This window comes from Ambystoma mexicanum, chromosome 14, assembly GCF_040938575.1.
Source record: "Ambystoma mexicanum isolate Mex_15411 chromosome 14, UKY_AmexF1_1, whole genome shotgun sequence".
Classification (NCBI taxonomy): domain Eukaryota; kingdom Metazoa; phylum Chordata; class Amphibia; order Caudata; family Ambystomatidae; genus Ambystoma; species Ambystoma mexicanum.
In genome coordinates this window covers 543,742,207-543,764,027 of record NC_090940.1, presented here as the reverse complement: position 1 = coordinate 543,764,027, position 21,821 = coordinate 543,742,207, and the positions used below count along the sequence as shown (strand labels likewise).

The 21,821-nt window shown below is 45.1% G+C and overlaps 1 pseudogene; it reads left to right on the top strand.

Annotated features, from left to right (window-relative positions):
* Positions 1-21,821, top strand: part of LOC138526944 (cholesterol 24-hydroxylase-like) — a 309,525-nt pseudogene that overhangs the window by 81,560 nt on the left and 206,144 nt on the right.

The following is a 21,821-nucleotide window of genomic DNA, read 5'->3' as shown; positions in this document are numbered from 1 at the left end:
ATTGTTTAACTTGTACCATTATTGAAAACATGGTAATAGAACTACTAGATGATACAATATTCTGCTTCCTTTAAGTAGGTGAAAAAGCCAAATGATGTACTTTTAAATACCCCTGAATGAGACCAAAAGGGAAAGATGTTTGCATTTATTAGTAAAAAAAACATAGAGATTGCATTCAGCCTATTGCTCCTGTGTAGCCTGTTGCTATTTCTGAAGATCTTCTACCAATATTCCTCCATATTTATCACTGCTCGTGCCCTATGTAGGTCAGCCTGTAGAACCATTAAATGTTCCAGTACCAGTGTAAAGTACTTACCCATACAACAGTACCTCTATTAAGTACAAGGCTTCTGAGGATGAGCCAGTAGCTGCACAAAGTCATTTTCCTTCAGAATCATCCAACGTTTTCGCTACATTTGGAAAGGAATACATTCCGCATCTCTCATTGCACAGCATCCGAATAAAGAGAATAAAACCTAAGAAAAGGATGGTTTTCTAAAATGTGGGTCTTGCTATTGATGAGTAGTTTCTGCTACAATTATGGCTGTTACTCTGGACAGTTGTTTCAGGAACTTGTTACGTTTTTTTAGCATTCCTGTTTCTTGATGTGGCCCAACAAATAAAATTGTGTGCTTTCGTTGGCTAAGAAAGCTGCCTTACCAGAGTCTTGCCAGATGCGTGGCTACGTCATTGTCTTGGGGCAGTCATGGAATAACACGATTAGCTCACTAACTCCGATCTCTATTCCACTGTATAAGAGAAATCTATGGATCGCCCCTTAGGATGGGGAAACGTTTTTTCTAAGAATATAGAGCTATTTCAACTCTGAGACAGTACTGATGATGCCTAGAACTACGCCCACCCTTACCTCTGGGACGAATAAACATGTCTTCTCTACTTTGCAATCCTCACAAATGTACAAGGTGTACAAATCAAGCGGACACTATAGATCCCAATGGTAATACGAACATCAAACCGAGGAGATGTTGTTCAAAGGGAAACTTTTCAGCCATCACTTTAGTAGGAGTAGATTCTCCTAAGAAGACTTCCTCGCACCCTTTGCGTGTTGGTTGCAGAGCCTCGCATTATATTAAGAAAAGGTGTGTTGCTAGCAGGAGCAGAACATGTATACTATAATGGCAAGAGATTAACTACATCATCCAATCTTGTAAAAGATGTTACCCAATTAATATCCCTCAAGTGCCTATGTGTTACCACAGGAAATTCTTTTGAAAAACCTGGGAGTTTTGTAGATGGAGACCAAAAAATAAATTCTGCAAGATCAACGTGGTCTGGTATTCCATCCATTCATTTAGCACTTCTGAATATATCAGGGAGCCTAATGCCAGTCTTTGACATTATTAAATCTATTTTCCTTATGGAAATCTTCAACATTGTCAAAATTCCTTAGAATTTGGAATTATGACAAAAGGTTTAGCGGACTGAGTGGTGATCTCCCATGACTGATTTTGTAAAAAATATTTTTTCTCATTCTGGAGATTTCTCCTTTAGCAACACTTCCCAGAGTTAAGTTTCCTAGACATGTAATGTTTAATATCCAGCAGTTTCCTAATCACCAGGTTAATTTAATATTGTTACATTAGCAAGATTTAGCATCGGCATATGGACTAGTAAACTGCTGTATTTATTGGTTTGCTGTTAGGGAATGAATAGAAAGATTAAGATAGAGCCAAATTCAGAAACTAAGCAGAGGGCTAACAGGAACATCTGGTTCTTAAGCAATGCTTCAAGGGTGGGGTGGGGTATTTTTCTATTTTTACCGTTGCTGGAGAGAGTGTACTTGCACCCAGAGCGCACACAGTATTATTGGATAATATGCAACGGGGCTTAATGGAGCAAGCCTTTTGTCTATTCCTTATTTTAAGTAAGTATGTGGTTTTAAAAAAGGAAACTGCTTTCTTGTTCTTTGTAGATTTTAAATCTGCATTCATTTTTAGTGACAGAAATAGTTAATGGAATAATGTATATGATCTTCAAATCCCACAACAAATGTTAAGTCCCTGAAGAAAACTTTACGAAAACAACTCTGCCTCAGTAAGATTTAGCCAGGGGGTGAACGATCAGGAACCTTTCCAGTTGTAAAAGAATGGCATCAGGCACCATCCTGTTTTTAATTCATCTTAATGATTCAATTTTACGAAAGCTAAATATAAATTCAGATGTGTGTAGATGACACTGTTTTAATCTCAAAGACCAAGATGGACATTTTAAAACAGCTATCTGTATTAACAGATTCCTGTAATGAAGGAAAACTTTAAATAAATCGCTCCAAGGAAGTAGGCATGGTTTGTAATGCTTCACAGAAAATTAAAACTAACATTTCCATTGAAGGAGAACGACTCCAGTAGTTTAACCTTTATGATTACTTTGTGGTTGGATTCCAGGACAATGAGAAATGGTCCTCTCAATTCGACAAAGGCGACCTCGCTTTCAAAAGACGCACTGGCGCAATACACACTATCATTTTACAAAATGGTTATCGCCTTCCATTAACAGTGCTACAATTTTATACGGCACAGGCACTGTCCGCTACCCTATATGGCAATGAGAACTGATGGTTTGAGGCTGTCTCCACTCTGACTACTACAGTAAACACATTTGTAAAAAAAACACTCAGGGCCTGATTCACAGAAGAGTTTTATAATGGCACAATCCCATTGGAAAATGCTCTGTGAATCAGGCCCTTAGTATTTCTACAAGCACACCAACTGTCTCATTATTGCTGGAAACTGGTTTTACACCGCTCAGATTTTTGATTGTGAGTAAACCCCTTCACTTTTGGGTACGTATTAAAAAGTCAAGTTCCATCTACTAAGATATGTTCATCGAAGTAATTGAATCCCTCAGTGGGAAATCCTGGACCTGGTACAAGCACCTTGACAACATCTTAACCAGAATTGGAATGCTGCATCTATTGGACCCAAGTGTTCAGATTTCAGATGATACAGTAAGAGTAATCAAATCAAAATTAGAAACCCTGCTTAAAGAGTTAATGATTTTCGATTCAAATAACCAAACTAGTTTTCCGGGTTGTCTAGCATTTAAATCTACCTTAGAGCCCAAGCCATACCTAATTACATGTTTCCTAACTCTTCAAGAGCTCTAAAAATCAAATTCAGACTAATGTCTTACAAGTAGCACTAATAACCTGTAAATGGTCCCAAAGCTCCTCAAAATGTGGTCCTTTCTGCCCCACGGTCGAAGAATCTTCTATGCACTTTCTGATAATAGGTGCGACATACTCAAAATTGCGCAAAGATGGCATCTCTCTGGTTTTTTTCAAACTATCATGCCTCGTCTGCAGCAGATGTGTGTACTTTGTGTAAAATGACTGAATAAGAGGATGTTACATTTGTAGTCATTCTGTTTTTTTATCAGGCTTGGCAGATTATCCTCCGTCTGGCATATTTTAAAACAGGTGCCACTTCATTCCTGTACAGCTACTCATCTATGTAATTATTCTATGGCTGAACATTTTTGATAACCATACTCGTTCCTTTTCACAGTGTGTGATTTTATTGTTTCACATTTTGATTAAATTGTTCCTTTATTGTACTTTCATGGGCTAAGCCCAAAATAACATTGAGTGTTGATGATGATAATATGCTAGGTAGTAGTTTCACTATAACTTAATTTTTGGTTCAAAGAGCACTTGTTCATCGACACAACAAGACCAATTCAATCAAGAATTTAAGATGTGTATTTGCTCAGGCAATTGCCTTGATTTAAAAATGGTCCCATATTTTTTTATGTCTCTCTGCTGTTTTCTGGTCCTGTCACATGTTTTGCTGCATTTTTTTTATTTTTAAGTATTTTGGCTACCTCAGCATGGGAACTGCTCTCCTGAACATCGGTTAAGACTTGCTCTCTAATCTTGGCTCTCATCTTCCTTCTGTCCTGATTCCACCTCGATCTATCCTCTGCTTTTGAAATAGTCAACCATGCTATCCTGCTCAATCGCCTCCGTGACATCCTGGGTATCACTAGTCAGGCCCTGGCCTGGTTGACCTCCTTTCTCACCGACTCTCCCAGGTCCAACTGGGGTCTTTCCTCTCTTCTATCCCTCTCTCTACTTGTAGTGTTCCCCAAGGGTCTAACCTTTCTCCCTGTCTTTTCAACCATTACCTAGAACCTCTTGCCCATTGCATTGCTCCCCCTCAGGCTTCCCTGAGCCACATCTGCTCCTTCTCTCATACCAGACTGTTTGGCCGTAATTCAGGAATGGTGTGCCGCAAATGATCTCTGCCTTAATGCCAGTAAGACTGAGATCCTCTTCATCACCTGCTCCCTCCTTTCCTCTGTCTCTCTCTCTCTGGCCGCTCACCCTAGGCCCTCTTCCTGCTCCAACCTGTGAGGCTAAGAACCTTGGTGTCATCTTCAACTCCACCCTCTCCTTCTCTCCTCACATCTCCAACGTCTCTAAGAAGTTACTCTATCAGCTGCACCTCCTGAGAGGTAGTCTGCCTTTTCTCACTTTCCCCCCAGAAGCTCACTGTCTCTAGAGCTCTGGTCCTCTCTAGGCTGGACTACTGCAACAGCCTCTTTCTAAATCTGCCTGTGTCCACCCTTCTACCTCTACAACTTATCCAGAACAGGACTGCAAGCTTATCCTTGGCCTCAAGACCAGGGATCATATCTCTCCAGCTCTGAAATCTCTTCACTGGCTCTCTGTGGCTGCAAGGATCAAGTTCAAGACCTGGGCCTCGGACCGCACTATCTCCAACTTTCTCTTCCTAAACATTTTCCTTCTCGAGCTCTCCGCTCATCCACCTCCAAATCTCTGAGGGTCAGTCGCTTCTCCAAGCAGAGAGTTGGGGGCAGATCTCTTTCCTCTGCTTGTGCCTCCTTCTGGAACAGCCTCTGTGCCTCTCTCAAACTTGAGCAGAACCACGTCTGGTACTGGAAGCAACTCAAGAACTTCCTTTTCACTTCCGCCGTCTCTCTTCCTCTCACTTACTGATATCCCTGACTGCTCTGTGCACTGGTCACCTGGCCTCCCACTGAACTCGGACCCAGGTTTCTGCATGTCCAGTTGCCGTCGCACTGCCTCCGGGCTCCCACAGCACTTAAGGCCATGTATCTGTAACCCTATTGTCCCTTCTCTCTGTGTACTTATGAGCCACCCTCCGGCTGCATTTAATGAATACCTGCACTCCCCCCGGCACTTATTGAGCTACCTGCATTCCCCCCCCCCCAAAGCCTTCCCTCAACCCTCGGCACTTCCCTTTTCCATCTCCCCTCCAGTTGCTTGATCTGAATGATGCAATGCCTAGTAAGATTGTTGTTTGGTCCTCCTTCTGATTCCCCCTCCTTGTCTTGTCGCGCCTAGAAACACTTGTGTGCAGGTGCGTTATAAATGACATATATGTTAATGTTAATGTTAAAGGACATTTGTACCGTGCACTATCACCACCAGAGTGGTCCCCTGGCGCTCTGGCGGTTCTGAAAGAGGAAGGGGGGTTGAGTTATTGCGAGGAAGCTGGAAAAGTGCAAAAGAGCAGTGATGTGCTGTTGGCAGCCTCAGCCGGGTGGTCTGTTGGCTGGGCCTGGGGTGGTTGCGGTCGGTAGTCGTTGTGTACTGTTGTGCAAGTCTATGTGTGTTTTTTGTTTTGTTTTGCAATGTAGTGAAGTTTGTGCGGTTTGTTGTGCTGTAGGTCTGTGGTTGTGATTGGTTTGGAGTTTGAGAGGTGTATGCAGAAGGGGAAATTGTTAGTGGAATCGTACATATGTAGCACTGTAGTGCCAGTTCTGCTGTTTGCACGCTTTAGAAATTCAACAAACTATGCTCATGCTATCACATGACTCCCAAGCACCATAAGGCCTTAATCGCCTTGCCTCCTTTCCCCGGTTTAAGCTGAGCATATTTTGAATTAAATTGTTCTTGAGTTCAAATTGTTACCAGATGCAAAAGGATCCAATTGCCTTGATGAAACTTTTGTGAGACGAAATTGAAAAAGATAATTTCACTGCATACTTTTGGGCCTGTTGCCTTTTCTAGTGTCTAAGAATTATAATGGTGTTTTCTTTATATAGCGCTTTACATAGAACATATTTACAAACAACATCACGTAACCAAACTTGGTACTCGTTCATCGACCTCGGAAGGATGAAAGGCTGAGTTGGCCTAGCCGGGATTGGAACCTGCGACATGCAGATCACACAAAGATCGCATCATCCCGCTGAGCTATCTTAGGGCTAGAACCGGGTAGCCCCGTGATGCAGAGGTTGCATAGTGAGTGCTCACTGATTCTCTCTGCTAATGAACATTTCTCACTTGTGGTGTGGTCGATGAGCTTGTTCATGCATAGCAAGTCCTCAGAATTGATCATAACACTGATCTGGATTCCATTGTCATAGAACATTCTGTGCAGACCTCTAGATTTTTATTGAATTGTTGCATTGCTTCCATTCAGTTTAATGCTGATAATTGAATGGAATTATATTGTCTCGCCCTTGTTTCTCTTCTTTACTGTAGATGCTTGGGAAAAAGGCTGCTGACGGATCACGACTATGATCACTGGCACAAACAACGCAGGATGATGGACCCCGCTTTCAGCCGCACGTAAGTCAGACAGCTATATATTCGTGCTGCCAACAAGTGGGTTTTGATGTTTCGAAGTGGACTGGGCAAAGCTGCTTTAATGAAGCTGGGATTACCTAATTGGGGTGTTTGTGTTCATCTGGCCTGCTAAATTCCTGTCATTGAATTCAAAGCTTCTTCAACTTATAGGGGGGTCTAAAGATCTACCTCCTTCTACTCCAAGTACTGAGGGGGCAGCGAGAACTTTCCAAAGCTCTGCAGAATTCCCTCCATACTCACACTTAAAAGAAAGACGTGTTCTTGGGCTGTGAAATGGGGCCTATGTCCGAGATATAAGGGTAAGAGCATCGAAATGAAACAGAAATTCCTCAGTATATGAGTTTTACTTCTTGGGGGTCTATCTCAATAAAGCAGCATGCCATCATTTGAAGATCAACCCTGTGCAACGGGCAAGGTTCCTCCCTACTCCCTCCATAGTGGTGCCAGTCCAGTCTGACTTGAAAAGCCACGTCCATCAGCCTAGAAATAAAAAGCAACCCCAGACCGGTCTAGCTTGCTGGGAAAAAATGGTGAGGTGAAACCTGAGTCTCTAGGAACAACGAGCACTGAGGTCCACATCTGCACAGTCATAACCGCAATCATTGGATACATTTAAATACCAGAATAAGATCATGTTTTCTGTTAAGCGCTCCAACATCCCAGTTACCTCCCACTCCTGATCACTGTCGCATTAGATTTTCTTATTACTCAACTCAAGATTGGAAGGGTTTAGGGCTTTGTCTGCGCTACCAGCATTGAAACCTGCGTCTGCAGATTGCACACAGATCACTGAAGTGAGCAGTTGACTTGCTGGCCTATCTCGCTGGCCCAAATGCAATGGTAGCTGAAAGAGAAAATGAATGCAGATTATTGCTCCGGACAGTGTTGATGTGACTTGATCTACCTTGCAGCTACCTGAAGGGTTTAATTGGCACGTTCAATGAGAAAGCTGAGGCACTGATGGAAAAGCTGGCAGAAAATGCTGATGGAAAAACAGAGGTCCGGATTCATGACCTGATGAGCCTGGTGACACTGGATGTGATTGCTAAGGTGAGACTTGTCGTATTTGCGAAATGCACAGTACAGAACACATGGAACTGCACGTGCTTTTTGTTGACTTCCTGCTGCCTCTTATTAAAGTAAAAATAAAAACAACAGCAATGTATTTGTCTCCACATTGTTAAGACTGTTAAACATTTAACTACTACGCATCTTATCCAACTTCCTAACTTAAATTCACCATGATACTTGCATTATGTCCAGAAAAAGGAATTTTACTATACTATTCTGTATCATGTGACTTTAACTAGTGTCAGGTGGTGGCATAAGGATGACCGCTTGACTGTTGCAAAGACGCACCTTGCAACAGAGTTTTATCACCAGGCTGCATGAGCCAAGCATCCCGTTGAAAGATGACTGATCAAGGAAGCTCTAAAGTTTGTTGACATGGCTTCTATGAGGAACAAGCTGGTCTGTAGCAGTGGGCTGCTGGCTTGTAGAGGCATCAGGGGGTAGTCGGATAATCTGGAATAATAACACACCAATTATACCTGCTCTATGTGCCATGCACCAATTATATCACTCATGAATGAATTCTCTATTCTGTAGTTAACTGTTCTTTATTATTCAACCATTAATCATAATCAGCTATCGCCAACACGTGTTTCAACCTATTACACACTGGTCTCCTTCAGGGCTTTGATTTTATGATACAAAGTTACAAAATACAATTTTCTTGACAGAAATGATAAATACAAATTCCTATTCTTGACATACAAACCGGCATAATGTAAACTTGTATTTAGCATTTCTGTAAAAGAAATTGTACTTTGTAACTTTTTATCATAATGTCAAAGCCCTGATGAAGGGCAGGTATAATTGGTGTGTTATATTTAGCTAAAATACTTTATTTGGGGCTTAAAGTCATCTAGAACCAATGCTGCCAATCGCACACCTAAAGAAGGATAAATAATTGAGTTTAGTTGACTATAAACAATTTAAACAATTTTAGGATTCACCAGTTTTTGGTTGGTTAGCGCAGTGGAGTTAGCCCCCGCTGTTTAGTTTTGCTTAATCTGGAATGATGCTGGGCGAGAAACACACAGACTGCAGTGTAACAGTACCATGATTTCCGATTACAAGAGGAGTTGCCAAGCACATGAGGATTGGATGCCTCTGACCTTGCACTGTAAGTGGTGGAATTGGGCTAATGCACAGTGCAGGGAGTAGTGAAGGTCCACCATCGGGATGGGGTGGGGTAGAGTGGGGGGTGGTGCAAATCACGATTTGTGGCTGCATCCCTGGAATGATGCTGGATACTGAAGTGGCATAAGAGGAAACTCTGTACAGCTCTCCATATCACAAGTCCGCCTGATGCCACCAGGTAAGCCATAGCTGGAGCCTCTGATTAACCACAGTGGGAACCTGATATCTAGTGAGCAGTTCCTGCAATGTTGTCAGCAAGCATGTCTTATTAACAGGATATATACAAATAAACAAAGACAGAGAGCAATGCTGGTATCTTTCTTTACTTGGACCCTGGGCACAATATATATCTATCAGAAGATTTATTGTGAACTAGGTCTGTTGTTGTTGAAGTGCCTTCTATTTACGTTCAGCACCTTTTTTCAATATTTTTCTTACCCCCAATATGTGATGCTAATTACATGTGCCTTGTTAAATCTCCTTATTGATGTTCAATGTGTCTGTGTTACAGTTATTGCTCTTGAACTTTCAGAATCACATCCAAATATGTCTAGACTAGGTATTGACAAAATCAGTTAATACATATATCCAGGGTTTTTACACTTTGTAGGGTATATAGGGTTGAGAAACTATGCAGCCTACTAATTTGTACGATGCCTTTACAGTCTCGTCTGGAGTCTAGGGAGCTAGAGTCACCCATTGAGACTGTCAAGTCAGTCCTGGTCTTTAGACAAAACCTTACCTTCACAAATCCAATATTCTCTTAATGATATGGGTTTAGGAATATCATGCCCCCCAACCCCTCCTTTGTATATATCTTAATCAGGGTACAGTAAGGACCTTTTTAGTACCTGAAGTTCTAAAACTGATACTCGTCCGCTGGTCAGAAAGACATAACCAAAATCCTCGGAAGTGAACTAGGGTGATAGATATGAAGCAATTGAGGAGATCAGATGCACTTCTTGCATTACTTTTGTCACACACACAATTGAGGTGGGGAATAGCACACTCATAATGGTAAAGAGTTAATTATTCGGACCTACAACTTTCCCTGAATATGCTCCTGTAAGGTCACATTAAGTTGTTGCTTCATGCCAAAAGCAAGGGCCCTGAAGTGGATTGGGCATGCAGATGGCATGATGGGCTCTCCATGTTTCACTATAAAACCTTCCGATGCCACAGATTAAGCATGTACTAACAATGGGAGGTCAATTTAGCAGATATCTCAAAACATGGAACGGTCTCATTTTACATTCTTCCTATCAACCAATTTCCCTACCTAATATTGATGCCAAATTCTATGCTAATGTTCATGCCGTTGGGTTCAATCCTAACCTGCCATTATTAGTAGATGAAGATCAGACAGTTTTTATGGGGGATTTGACAAGCATAGTACGTACGAAGAAGGTCTAGTCAGGGCACGTCTCTCTTGATTCAGACAAGACCCGTGAAAACAGAGCATGACCTGATAGGTACTAAAGAGATTTGGCTGTGTGTGGTCCTTATGAAGGTGATCTTGGCAATGTATGCAGCTCCAACGGCCAGGCTCCTTATGAAGGATTTCTCATCAACAATGTTTTCTTTGGTCAAGCGCACTAGGTAAGGCTGTCCATGTGATAGAACCTTTGGTGCAATATATGTATACCTCTAGATATGTAAAAGGAGCTGGTTCTGTTTGGAGACATGCACAACCTCACTCTTTGCTGATCATATACTCCCCACAATAGCAGACCCCTTATATTCCATGCCACTTTTGCTAAACACATTAGACAGCTTCCTGAAGGCAGCAGTATTCAAGGTCAACTTCTATGAGTCTGAGACCTGTAACCTTTCTTTACCTAATGCTGTCTCAGAAAATTGCCTTCAAGTGGATTACTGGCCCTTATAAATACTTGGGGTTTTTACAACCAAGGGCTGTGGTAGGCCAGCCAAAGGAGGCAGACATGGAGGCATAGTTGAACTAAACTTTATCAATAAAAGTAAAGAAAAAACATCTTTAATCCCTACCACTAAGATGGGTTCCCTCTGCTAGAAAACAATGAATGGGTGCTCGTCAGGATGTCTCGATGTCTCATAACATAAGTTTAGTCCTCTGTCCTAAAACCTATGCTAACATATAATAATAATTTGGCATTTATATCACTCTCCTGCTCTATTGAAAGAAAGAAGATGGAAAGAAGGAACCTAAGCTAGTGCTTAGTCTAGGGTTACTTCACCTCGGGAATTAGTGGTGGCTGGTTTCTGACCTCCACCCAATGGTTTGTAGCATCTTTTGTAGCTCAAAAGAAAACAAAGGGTTTTCACAAAAGAAAACTATTTCGCAAAGTTCCTTCTGGTATCAAAGGAATGTCCAGTTCAGATACTGTGGTTTTATCCAGTTTCCAAGGATATGTGGACTTGACCTGAATGGCTCGGTACTCACAAGTCCAAGACTGGTTGCTCTTGGGACCTCCTGGGTGCTCTCTCCTGGCATCCTTGTATGGGCTCCAGGCATTTACTGCACTGCTTGATCTCTCACTTTTTGTGGGGTGGTAGACATTTTGGCCTCAAGTGGGTCATGGGCATCTTTAGATCAGTAGGATTCTCGGCTTGTCTCACCCCTTTCCGGGGTAATGCTGTGGTTAGCCCCTCACAGGCTACAGGCTCCTGTCGGTTGCTGGGTTTGGTTCATCCTGGGGTAGTCCTTCAGTTAGCCCCTCGTGGGCTTTGGACTTCTTTCGGTCCCTCATACTTGACTATTTCTGTGTCGACACGTACTGCGGCTCTAAGCAGTTTCCTCCTGCTGAGAGCCTCTGTATTGTTGCTCTAGGACACAGCTTCTTCTCTACCTTGGTGGTGGCACTTTCTGCCTCAGTAGCCCCTTGATGACTGGGGGCTCCACCTTCGTTGAAGCTACAATGTTCTGCGCGCTTCCTCTGGTCCACACCCACCACTGTATCTGTCGGAGACTCATCTCCTACTGTGCGCGGCTCTGCAAGCTCACGCTCCTCGCTGTAAAGCTGCTGCTCTCCCTCGATTCTGATGTCCGGCTGGAAGAAGAGATTTGGCTCGCCCTGACTTCCACAGAGACATAGCAAAAACGACAGGTCAGAAAAGAAGCCATCCACATTAAAGGAGCTCTGTGTATAATGCCCCTGTTCACTTCCCAAATAACCGACAAACATGTTGGACTTAGAAGTAAGGTGAGGTGAAATGTGAACCTTATTAGGGTATTCCTTGCCTCTAGAGGGGGTAGTCATCCCCCCCTGTGAGATCTCGCTTGCCCTGTCCCCTACAGAGGGTATTGCATAGGAGACTCACCTCCAAAGTCCCAAAGGGGTTGGCTCCCGATTGGGGAGAAGAAACAAATTCCTTGGATTCGTCACAAGGCCTCTCACCACGGTACCAATCCAAATACCTGCCCTTCTACAAGACGTTAAGGAGGGCTTGAGAGCCCAGTAGGACCATTCCACATTTTGGTTGGGAAATCATGCCTCTTTCGAAATGAATATCCTTCCTCACCTTCTTCCTTTGTGTTGGAATCACTCCTTTCAGGTTCTGAGTAGGCTCACTAAAAGATTTTTCAACATGATTTGATATCCTTCATTTGGCAGGACTACGCACCAAGGATAACAAAGTCTACCATGATTGCTCCCAGAATGAGGGAGTAGCATGAAATATTGGGCAATCCACTTCCTTCGATAAGTGATTGAATGAACCCTGCATCCTCCAAATAATTAAATCAATTAGAGGATGTAATCATGGGGGAACATCCATGTGTACCGTATACACATGGGAAAGTTACTTGCCAGGCACTGCTGTAGTGGTACTAACTGCCCATTGATTGTAGCAGGTGAGAAAATGGTGCGAATACCGTATTTAATAGCAGTGCCCGGTGAATGCCTAATACTTATACACAAGCCAAATCTGTTGGCTTTGACAATACTTGTTTTTACCATGACTTCAGTGAAGGACATGCATAGTGCTTATAAATCGAGTGGCTGAAGGCAGACCTGGTTAACACATTTTTATTACACCCGTAGCGTGTTTCTAGCTCCAATTTAGTCATTAGCTCTCAGAAGACTGCTTTGGAAAAACACTGGCAGACACTTGAGTACAAGGTTTGATGGCAATGCTTGCTTTTAAAGCAAGCTGAAAGAGTACCCATGAGGTGGTGTTTTGGGCAGGGAGGAGCAGGAACTGGGTAGGAATGGCCATGGGGATTAGCAAGGCCATGGTCCATCAATGGGTGGGAAAATAATCAAACAACACTTTCAAGCTTTGTGAGCCGCCACATATACAATTTCTCCCTATCTGCGCTCTAATGCAATAGTTTTGGCTTATACGTGGTGTAAGCATAACCCAATACCCCAACTAAAAAGGAATTCCTGAGTCTGAACAGAGATGACAGCGCGAACGCCAAGGAAACAGAAGGAGGTGGGTGAGCAGGGAAGGGACAGCGGGAGACCACCAGCACTGAGGACGTTTTGGCGGGCCAGCCAATGAGAAAGATATCTTCTGTGCAATACAACAGGGACCAATGTCTGGAATTTCTTGATTCTGATTGGCTGAGCTAACCTGTATTTGTATTTGTATTTTATTTATTTGTATAGCGCACCAGGCCCGAGGGCAACCGGGCGCATATCTTGGAGCAGCAGATACATGAATGGCATGGAATACAGTTACAAGCAATCAATTACATTCACAAGAGCTGTAAAGTACATAGCAGTGCAGATTGGCACAGAGGTAATTGTCAAAAAAATAAAAAATAAAAAATGTGGAGAATATCAGATGGCCTGTGAAGGCAATTGGTCAAATGTAGCGGATAGCCAAAGCTTGGCTTTGTGTTTGAATAGGCTAGGAAGTTCTAATGGTGAGCGGCAGTGTGTTGTAGAGTTTGGCAGCTAGGACTGGGAAGCTAGCACCTCCGGCCGTCTGTAGTTTGTATCTGGGGATCGTGAAGCACTGTGCTTGGGAAGATCTGAGTGTCCGTGAAGGTATATACTGAGAGAACCGTGAGGCTAGGTAGACGGGGGCCTGGTTGTTTACACATTTGTGAGTAATGGCCAGGGATTTCAGTGATATCCTTTGTGCAACTGAGAGCCAGTGTAGACTCTCCTTGGTTTCAGTGATATGTGCAGATCTAGGAATGTTGAGGGCCGCTCTAATTGCATTATTTTGAGTGATCTGGAGTTTGTTGAGGTTGCGTTGGTTGGTGCCCTGATAAAGTGCATTACAATAATCGAGTTTGGACATAACCAGAGTTCTAGCAAGAATAATGCAGTTGAGTGGAGAGGAATGGACGGCAGGCTATGATCAGCTTACATGTGTAGGCAGAGGCAGCGACAACCGCATTAGTTTCTCTCTTGAGGGAGAGTGTAGAATCGAGGTAGATTCCCAGAGTTTTAGTATCTTTGGATACTTTGATGGAGTTGCCATCGATATTGAAAGTGTTAAGGAGGGGTCAAGCTTATTGAGTCTTTTTTGGGTGCCAAGGATGAGGAGCTCTGTCTTGTCATCGTCGAGACAGAGCTTGTGTTGGGCCATCCAGGCTTGGACAACTTGGTAGATGTCATTCAAGCCTTTAGAGTCAGCAATGTAGTTACCACTGATAGGGATGAGTATCTGGGTGTCATCAGCGTAGTTGGTTTAGGTGACACCCAGATAGTCAAGTACATCAAACAAAGGTTTGGTAAATACATTGTAAAGGGTAGGGGATACACAAGACCCATGTGGGACGCCACAGGGGACCGGGGTTGGATCTGCCGATGAGGTAGGTGAGAATACTCTAATATGTCTATTGTCCAGGAAGGAGCTAATCCAATTGGTGGCGTTTTCAGAAAAGTGGAGTCACTGTGTTCTGCAATGCCATTAGTCTGTTGAAAGCTCATACTCATATTACAAATCATTGAATACAAACATGAAAGTATACTAGAGATGCCCAACAGTTTAGAGGAAAGAAAATGTCCTTGGCAAGGAAAATAGGATGAGAAATCGTAAAAAATGGATGCTTCAAACAAAAGAAGGGGGTGGCAACCGGGGAAGAATGTTTGGAGACCACATGGGTGTTACAGTCCTATTAGAGGAACGACAGTTATGCAAAATATAGGCGGATGAGGGGAAGTTATATACTTAAGTCAGGGGGCAACAATTCAATTTGCAAGCCAATTGCCAGCCATAAAAAAGTCACTTGCCATCTCAATTCTATACATACGCACAGCACACCATTCTCTACTTGCCAAGAGTAAAAAATAATGAGCCAGGAGTTCAAGATGGCCGCCAGGTGGAGAGCAGTGTGAAAGCTGAGCTCTCATTATCCCTGGCGCCAGAATCAGTACAGTAACAATAAAGAACCTTCCCCAGGTGGGGGAAACGAATAAAGAGAGTACAAAAACTCCAATGATGTGAGGGGATGTGCCAGCGTACCTTTGCAGCAGGGCTACGGTGATATGATATGGCATTTATAACGCGCCTATACACAGGTGTTTCAAGGAGCAACAAAAGCATAATCCTGAGTGCCTGGAGCTGAGAGAGAAGGAGCGGTGAGAGAGGCGGGCCCTGCACCGCAGCAGGTACAGAGGTCGGCAGCTGGTGGGGGGATGCTGTGAGGGTGATCCGCTGGTGAATGGGGTCGAGCAGCGGGGAAGCCGCCGGAGACGTGCTCCCTGGCTTTGGAGGGGCAAGGGGAGCCATGTGCGGCCTTGGTTAGGCCGGGTGAAAGATGAGCAAAAAGCAGCAGCCCCGGTGAGCCCAGGAGCAAGGGCCTGGGCCTCCCCCTGGATCTTCCCCAGCCAACAGAGAATAGTGGAGTCGGGGAGCCTGGACGGCAACTCTTCGGTGGATAGCAGCGGTTGCACATAGGGAGAAGAGGCGAGCTGAAGCACTAGCACCAACAATGGCAAACGCACTGTGGGAGCAGGAAGGAGGCCTGGATTAGCTGCGCCCAGAGCTGACACAGACATGCCTGACTCAGGCCCAAAACTCTATCAGGACTCTCCCCTCAGAAACAATAGTGTGTGACTTGGCATAGGAGAGACAGGCCTTGGGCCCCCGTTAACACAAATCTTCAGCACCACGCAAGGGCCCACTGGACCCCTGAAACGAGTGGATAAGGCCTGAAGGCCATGGTGGATCTAAGCGGTGGGGGCATCTGAGCCTGGCCCCTTTAGGCCTGTTGAGCACAAGTGAAGTTGAATTGCGGCCTTCAGCCACACAAGGACCCAGGGAGGAGTAGCCCAGAGGGGGCGGGGTTCTGTGGCCTCTGATAAAGAGGTCAAGGGAAGGCCAGGCAGTGCGGAAGGACATTACAAGAGGTGAGGGGGTACGGACCCTCACTCATAGGCGAAACAACACAAATGTCCAAGCAGAACCCCAAGGACTTGCAAGTAGCCTTGAAGTCAGCTAAGTAGGCTCAGGAGAGCACTCTACAAAAAATATGATGGAAAGAAGATGAGATGGCCACATAGATTGAACAGGGCCCATCCCCAAAGAGAGATGCAAAGGACTCGGGGGTGGGGGCATGGGAAAAGATCAGGTGGTTACCCAGGACAATCTCTTCCAAGGCTTCCTGGACTTTGGAGAAAAGATCACAGCAACTATACAATCACAATGGAGCCTGATGCGGACAGAACTCACCCAGTCCTTGCAGGAGGTGAAAGGGGATATAGCGAACTTTGAGGAACGAACAGACACGGCGGAGAACGCCATCCAAGAAATAGTGGAAGACACTAGGAAGATAGATGAGTTGGTGAAGCGGCTGGCTATAGTGACCCAGAACATTGAAATCCAAAGCGAGGACTTGGAGAATCATCCGAGGAGGTCTAACATCAGGATAAAAGGTGTGGCGGAAGCATTAGCATGCAAGGGCCTACGTGAAATGGCGCAACACGTGTTTGCAGATCTGTCTGAAGTGAAGGACTGGGCCGGGATACAACTGGACCGGATCCACAGAATGGGACCGAGGATGGGAGAACCAGGTCCAGACCCCGAGACGTGGTGGTGGCCCTACATCAATACGCTATCCACAAAACTGGAACCGTAATTGGGAATCAGCACCACAAATCTTCCCATTCGTTATATCACACTCAAATCCGAGTAATATTTATTCAAATATAACTTTACCTTTCAAATTAATCCATGCTACTGAGTTCCTGAGTTTTGCCTTCAGGATTCCATAAGTTTAATTTCTTTTCTATGTTGCTTTCCAAATAAACATTCATTTTTTATTTGCGTTTTTTGGATTTTACAACTGATTAAAAATAGAGATAGAATATCAGACCTACATTGATGTTAGTCAAAGAATGATTAATCATCAAAGCTGACTACTATTTCAGGAGGAACACGGTGGTCTATTTCTTTCGTGTATAAACTCCATTCCTCGGTAAATAGATGAAAGAGATGATCCCTTTTAGGTACCGGGATCAAAATGCAATCTGATGTAGGGATCGCCTTGATCCGTATTAGACTACTCAGGTCACAAGAGAAGCCGACCGGTTTCAGTGGTATGAAGATGAATGTCACCACTTTCTGCAAAAGAGACCGCCACTGGGCTCACATCCTCGCCCCATGATAGCAAAGATACTGAACTTTTGCGACAGAGAGACTATTTTAAAATTCTCCATAGAAGGAGGGGAGATCCGTCAAGACAATGCCAGCGTAGCTATACAATCGGACTACACACCTGCAGTGCAAAGGGCAAGGAACTCATTTGTGCCAATCAAGTTTAAATTCAGGAAACTGAATCTCAAGTACATGCTAATGTATCCGGCTAGGCCCAAGGTGCTCTACAAAGGACGGGCCGTTTTCCATGAGATGCCAGCGGGGGCCACAATGTGGCTGGAACATAGCAACCTGGACGATGGCCAAGAGGCGAACACATGAAAACAGTTGGCCCAAGGGAAGAATGGGGTGCGAGTGGGACTCACCAGCAGCAAATCTGAGCGTGAGCGACATGGAACAATGAGACATTTTGTATCATCAAACAACGGGAGCAAGACCGAACTCTCGAACAGACACACCCCACGAACTGGTAGGCGTCGGCCAGTTGCTGACGCACCACACCCCGCACGCTGAAGCCCAGATGGGCCAAGCAGATGCGAGGGTGCTCGAGCGCCACGGTTGGAAAGTGGCAGCTGAGCGCAGTTTGTTAGTTTTAGTTTGGTTTGGAAGTTGTTACAGTTGGAACCCTACACGGAACGAGGTATGTGTCAAGAAACATGTGAATGTGGTTTTACACAGTGGGGCGGGGGCCAGGGCCACCCAGGGATGAAGCAATCAGTGAAGTTGGGGAGAGCAACTAGATACCAAGGGGGCGGGAGGTCGGGAGGGGAACCCACACACTGAAATGGCCAATGAAATCAGAGTGACAACATGGAATGTCCGAAGTCTGGGAACATAGATACGTAGGAATCGGGTGAAATCCTTCATTAACAGGAAGAGGGTGGCCATTGCATTGTTGCAGGAGACCCACCTGACTAAGAAAACTATGGCCGCAGTAACAGAACACTGGGATGGTCAGTGCTATGGTGCCCCCTACTCCAAATACGCCAGAGGGGTGTTCATCTGGATAAGCCCGGCAATTCCATTTAAACTATTGAGTTGGGAGAGAGACCCGGAAGGCAGGTACCTAATAGTAAGAGGATGCTTTGAGCTGGTGGAAGACTGTATAATAAACTCATACTTCCCCAACCACGGGATTCCAAAACACCTAGACACACTGGGGGCCAAATTATCCCAATGCCGAGAGAGTTTCTTCATATGGGGAGGGGACCTCAATTGTGTCAGGGATGGGGAGCTGGACAGGTCGAAACTAACAGCAACTAAAAATGACGCTGCAACAGGGGCGCTAAACACATTAGTAGAAGCCCTAGATCTGGTAGATGTGTGGAGGGAGCTGCATCCCACAGACAAAGGTTACTCTTACTACTCATCACCACACTCCCTGCACACGAGAATTGACTACTTATTTGTGGCCAAGGGGCACCAAACACAAATAGAATTGGCGCAGTAATTAGGTAGGACAATATCAGACCACTCACCACTGCTGATTAACTGGAAAACACGGGGGCCTAGACTGCCTATACCGCAATGGCGCATGGTACTAGACGCCCTAACAGATCCGGCCTTTACGGAAGCGCTGCAAGATAAAATAGAAGAATATGTGGAAAAGAATGTAGGTAGCGTTGAAAGATGGGGCACAGTCTGGGAAGCAATGAAGGTAGTGGTGAGGGGCGAGGCCATCGCGGGAGTGGGTGGCATATGGAGAACACTGAGAGCCAAACTTGAGAAACTGGAGGAGGAGATAAAACACAAAGAGTCAAACACAAGGGGGACAAGGGAGGAGGAGGTGGAACTAGCAAAGATACGAGGGGATTGCCAAGACGCATGGGGAACGCTCGCCAAATTCGATTACTCAGTGAAAACCGCAAAGGCACACGCCGAGGGCGACAAACCAGGCAGACTGTTGGCATGGCTGTGTAGGAGAGAGCACCCATGATCTCAGACCACAGAGATCAAAGACACAATGGGCACAAAACGTAAAACGCAGCAGGAAATCAATGAAATTTTCTGAGAATTCGACTCCCACCTATACAGTCACGACCACCAGTTGCCGCAAATTGACATACTAAACACACTGGATGAAATAGGCCTTCCCAAAATAGATTCGGCACAACAGGAATCCTTAGAGGCCGAAATAAAAGCGGAAGACTAAGCGGAGGCAATAGGATCACTCACCTCCAGTAAAACACCGGGAAGCGATGGTCTCCCCCTAGAATTCTATGACACATACGAGACAACCCTCACACTGGTAGTGCTTGAGGTTTTCCAGGAGGCATACACCAATAGGGAATTGCCGGAATCCATGAGGGAGACCCTAGTTATACCAATACCTAAACCCGGGAAACCAATGGATGAATGTGATTCGTATCGGCCCTAGCGATGCTGAACTATGACATCAACATCTCAACCACCATATTGGCCAAGCGCCTGAACAGGATAATGGGGGGCTTGATACATAGTGACCAAAACGGCTTTATACCAGGGCGCAGCACAGCGCTGAATTTACCCAGATTACAACACATACTTGAGCAAACAGCGGCATCCCAAGAACAATATGCCATACTCTCCCTGGACACCACAAAGGCATTTGATTCGATATTTTGGGAATGGCTGGTGGCGACACTGAGGGAATTTGGATTTGGGGAAGGATTCATCCGATGGGTGCAAATATTATACACGAACCCAAAAGCCAGGGTTAAAACAGGGAGGTTGGTGTCAGCAATCTGGGTTATCAAGAGAGGGACGAGACAGGGGTGCCCACTATCCCCAATGTTGTATGTGCTGAGGCTCGAGCCCATAGCAATATACCTTAGGAAGCAACACCTGGATGCTGGCATCTGGGTTGAGGGAAGGGGACACCTGCTGTTGCTTTACACGGACGACGTGCTGCTGTATGTGAGGGATCCGCACCTGAACGTACCGGTGATCCTCGATATACTTGATAACTACGTGAAAGTTTCAGGGATCCACTTCAGCAAAACCAAATCCTGCATATTTCCGATGGCGGGGCTGAAGGGGAAGAAAGTTGATGAACTACCTGCAGTGGGACTCAATTGGAAGGTGGACACGTTTAAGTACCTGGCGGTGTACATTAGACATAGACCGGAGCAAATGCACAAACACAATACAGCAAAAGTGGTGCCGGGTTTGAGGAAGCCCATGAAGTTCTGGCTGAAGCTGCCACTATCACTGTTAGGTAGGGTAGCCATTACCAAAATGATTATTCTCCCACGGTTCCTTTAGTTCTTATATAACGAGCACTGCTATGTAGGGGAATCCTTTTTCCGCTCCTTGGAAGGGCTGCTCCGAAACTTCGGGTGAGGCACCAATTGCCACAGACTTCCATTAGCAATTTTGTATTTACCATACGACAAGGGCGGGTGAAACTGCCAGACCTTGAAAGGTACTACTTGGCAGCGCAGCTCAGCCATGTAGTTAAATGGCTAGCAGACAAGTACACCTCAGAAACAGACCTAGTACAACACCTAGTGGCTCCCATTAAACTGAAAGACATACTGTGGGTAAAACAGGAGGGCCCGAAACACACTCCACTAATGAAAACACTGGGCAGGAAGGTCTGGGGGAGAGCGCACAACCTACTGAAACTGGCAAACCCCTGCTCGTCGGAGGTGCCGATAGCGGCTGACACATGCAAAGACAACACAGACATGGCAGTAGTAAGAAAATGGGAAGGGATGGGGATATACACATGGGGTGATGTGTACGAAGATGGGGTCTTTCGGGAATTCGATTCATTGCAAGAAAGAGAGGGGCTGCCGGGCGGGCAATTCCTCTGTTACTGCAGAATCCGGGAAACAGCCAAAGAAAGATGGGAGGGCTGGCCAGAGGAACCACAGGCGAGTCCATTACTGACCCTGATGTATAATTTGAATGATAGCTGGAGGCCGACATCTAAGCTGTACTGTATGCTGATAGACACACCCAACCCCAAGGGCACAGTGCTGAACGAACAATGGGAGAGAGACCTAGGTGCAAACATAACGGAGAAAGAATGGGAGGGAATACTGGGCTTCCCTAAGGCTGTATCAAGGAACTAGCGCTTCAAATTAATACAATTAAATATGCTGTATCACGCATACATGACCCTGCACAGACTAGCTGTGTTTAAAAAGGAAGCAAGTTCCCAATGACTGCGGTGCAGGGGTGAGGATGCTGACATGATACACATGTTCTGGGGGTGTGTGCGTGTGCAAAGTTTCTGGGCACGCATAGAGAGAGCATGCAGGGAGGCTGGAATACAGAGGTATGAGTGGTCACTGAAAGAATGTCTGCTTGGTGCCTATCCCCGGATCAGCAAATACAAACATGTGATTAGGTTCATGGACCTGGCATGTATACCAGCCAAAAGAACCATCGGCATGTCCTGGAAAGCTGCTGCCGGGCCGCAATACGGAAAGTGGCGCAAGGAATTTGAGAGGTTAGCAGAGGCAGAGACCAAGGGTTGGGTGGAGGGAGC